We start from the raw sequence: 1,554 nt of genomic DNA, 5'->3' as shown, positions 1-1,554 counted from the left end.
GATCTAGCAGTCTGGTCCAATGAAAGAGGAAAAGTACATGAATATAGGCTTGGCTCAACCCCTTTCAATGCCATAATTCCAATAAAGCTCATTAAGTGAGTCCTAGGATTATATGTAACCTTAAACGTTGGAAAATCAATAGTCAAGAACTTTTCTGGGAGAGTCTTGCCACTAGGTTGTGTTGCAAGCTCGTAATTGAAGTACTTATTCCCTGAGTTAGCTCGAAGTACAAGTTTGTCCAAGGCCTCTACTCTTTCGGCTCTTGCTTTTTCTTGCAGAATGTTTTCTTTTTCTTTTTCTGCTTTTCTTTTAGCCTTTTCTGCTTTTTTTATGAGCCTTCATTTGGGCTTCTTCTTCTCGTAAGGCATTTAGGTTTTAGAGTTCCTCTCTAAGTTTCTCCAATGCTGCTTTGTCACCCATGATTGGACTAGTATGCGAATGTGGAAGATGATCTAGTAATGTGTATCACGATAAATTGAGCGCGTTCACTTAAATCTTTTCTGCCAAGCATTCAAACAATGAATCAAAGTCAAAATGATTGTTTTTCCTTTTTTTTTTAATCCTTGTAATACGAATTCACTTTAAGCAAGTTTGTTAATGACAAATGTCAAAAAATTCACGAACAATCATTAATTGAATGTCATGATTTGTGTTGACTTCAACAAGGTAATCATCTAAGAATTTTACTTTAAATGAATTGTTTTCGAAAAAGGTAGAAGAGAAAGTCAAGAAAGTAGGATTGAAAATGCTCATCAAATTTTAGAAATATTAATCAACCCGAACATACTCCTTAAAATGAGCAAATATACTATGGTATTTGTTGATCACTTAGATTGCAATAGAGATCTATATCATTTTTTTTTTCAATTATGATTCTCATATTGCTCATCTTTAAAGGATAATATTTTACTATTTGCTTAAAAATAATGATGACCTCCGAATGTAAAATCCAAGAAATAATTAAATCATTTTCTTGGTTTTATCATTCATTATCTTCTCTCTCTCTTTTTTTTTTTATTTTATTTTTTATTTTATTTTTAAGTACTACATTTCTTTTCTTTTTTTTTTTCGTTCTATTTCTCTCCTTTTTTTTTTTTGTGTGAGGCAATCATCCCAAGTAAAGTTCTCGGGATTTTATTTTTAAACCATAGAAGTGGTAAATAAATTATACTCTTAAATCAAGGTTGACCAATTACAACTAAAAAATGATGAACACGAAAATAGACACGTTTAAAAATAAACATATTGATGACGTCCTATTAAGAGATGCGAACTTCTAATGACGAACCTCATAAGAAGTAATGTCATTAGCTCGATTATCAAGTACGTAAACGAATCATCATAATCAAAAATAGTATCGCGCACAATTTACCGTCGTGCGCTAAGGTGGATAGTGCATCTTCAAGAGTAGCATCTACCACATGCAATTTTTTTTATTTTATTTTTTTGGCGAAAACGCAAAACCAACGATAATTTTTTATTTATTTATTTTTTTTTGTTTGCGAAAACGCAAAAAGAACGATAAAAAAAATATGTTTTTCGAAAAAAGACGAT

The sequence above is a fragment of the Chenopodium album genome, chromosome 4, assembly GCF_948465745.1.
Source record: "Chenopodium album chromosome 4, dcCheAlbu1.1, whole genome shotgun sequence".
NCBI lineage: Eukaryota > Viridiplantae > Streptophyta > Magnoliopsida > Caryophyllales > Amaranthaceae > Chenopodium > Chenopodium album.
This window is presented reverse-complemented; position numbering follows the sequence as displayed.